At 41.9% G+C, this 1975-nt stretch overlaps 1 non-coding gene across 1 annotated transcript; it reads left to right on the plus strand.

Annotated features, from left to right (window-relative positions):
* Positions 1-1422: 1422 nt before the first annotated feature.
* On the plus strand, positions 1423-1506 carry Trnap-ugg (transfer RNA proline (anticodon UGG)). Its single transcript has one exon. It is a non-coding gene; the product is annotated as a tRNA-Pro (tRNA).
* Positions 1507-1975: the final 469 nt, after the last annotated feature.

Below are 1975 nucleotides of genomic sequence, written 5' to 3' on the forward strand. Positions count from 1 at the left end.
ATCCTGTTCCACTCACGAATAGGACGTCGGAAGAATGATTGTCGGTAAGCCTCTGCGACGCTCTCACGTTTACTAAATGGACCTGTGAGGAAACGCGCTGCCGTTTTTTGAATCTTATCTATTGCTCCTATAAACCCAACTTGTTTAAGGTACCAGTACGAGAAGCAGTACTCCGATATTGATCGAATGAGGATTTTGTAACCTATCTCCTTTGTAGGTGTGTTCAATTTCCTATGATTAGTTTTATGTGTCTGTTTCACTTTAAATAGCTCCGCATCAAACTCACAATGAGTCTGACTGTGTCCCCAGATCGTGTGGTACTCGTGCAATCAAACAATAACGGATTTTTCGCTCGTTTACGTGCAATAATTGTGGATGAACTGGCAATCCTTGCACCAAGCATCAAGGTTTTCCTGTGTTTCGCAACGACCTGCCAGCATTAAGATTTCTGTATGTTCAATAGCTTCACTGTCACACAGCCTCATGAAGCTTCCGATGCTCTCCACTGCTCCACTGGCTCATTCATATACACTTAAAAAAAAAAAATAAAAAAAAATGATGCTTCACAAATGAGCAAGTCGAACATAAATGAGCAAGTCGATTTCGCGTTATCTTGAGGATATCGTGCCAAATTACGTCCAAGTATAACGTTAGATCGTCAAAATCCCGACCTGGTTGGAGGTCCCTTGTAGGGAAGCAGCCTACTCAATCCATATAGAATTCATATGCTTTACATTGTGTGCTAGCCTAGTCCACTCTAACTAGCTATGACGTCACGAATGTTGCGCAATACCTTAAAAGTAAAGTAAATGATCTGAAAAGTTAATAGAATGTCAGGAGTGATGCTAAAATAATGATGTGTTAAGTTTCAGTTTAGTAACTTTAACAGTTTTCGAAATTTGGACGTTTTACGGAAAAAAACATCGGCCCAACAGGAAGGAGCTAGAAACTTCAAAAATTTTTATTCGGATTCCTTTTTCATTGTAATTTGATGGAAACAGCATGCTGGATCTCACAAAGTAATATTATGGTTCAAATTCATGATTTTATGTTTGTGTTTCCTTAAAAGTACGGAAGCAAGATAGATTAAGTAAGTGATTGGATAAAGGTAGGATGTTTAGATTTAGGTGGAATGGAGATACGGTATAATAACAAAGATGTGAGAAGTTTCCAAAAGGTAGCTATAAAACTATAGCTGTAGCTTCTCTCCAAAGGGCAAGTCCAGAGCTCATCTATTGCATGCAGTGCAACCAAAATAATTCTCTCGCCAAAAGTATTTAACCTAGCTACATCAGAATTTTATTACAGATACTTACCTGTGTGCTGATAGCACAGTTAAATCGAGAGCTTCATTGGCCTTCATCGAATGAAGCAATTAATTATTTAATAACGTAAAGTGGTGTTCTGCTAGCCCCAGTGCCGGCCGGTGTGGCCAAGTGGTTCTAGGCGCGTCGGTTTGGAACCGCGAGACCGCTACGGTCGCAGGTTCGAATCCTGCCTCGGGCATGGATGTGTGTGATGTCCTTAGGTTAGTTAGGTTTAAGTAGTTCTAAGTTCTAGGGGACTGATGACCTCAGATGTTAAGTCCCATAGTGCTCAGAGCCATTTGAACCATTTTTTTGCTAGCCCCAGCGGCTAGTCAGTAAGGCAAATGTTGTCGGCTGCTCCTTCGGCGGTCCGCACCGCTGCTATATAAATGAGAGCGCTGCGAGCTAGAGTCAGGCCCCAGTTCTCTTCTAGACTCGTATCAGCGCGCACTCCGTGTTGGAAGCCGCGTCGCGTCTGTGCAGTTGTAAGGAACATCCTTGGATGCCGTATTATGTAACTCGGTATGGATGTAACAATGAGTTCGCATTGTGGTAAAGTGTTGATTGGTTCAAATGGCTCTGAGCACTATGCGACTTAACTTCTGAGGTCATCAGTCGCCTAGAACTTAGAACTAATTAAACCTAACTAACCTAAGGACATCACACAC

Source organism: Schistocerca nitens, chromosome 8, assembly GCF_023898315.1.
Source record: "Schistocerca nitens isolate TAMUIC-IGC-003100 chromosome 8, iqSchNite1.1, whole genome shotgun sequence".
NCBI classification, from domain to species: domain Eukaryota; kingdom Metazoa; phylum Arthropoda; class Insecta; order Orthoptera; family Acrididae; genus Schistocerca; species Schistocerca nitens.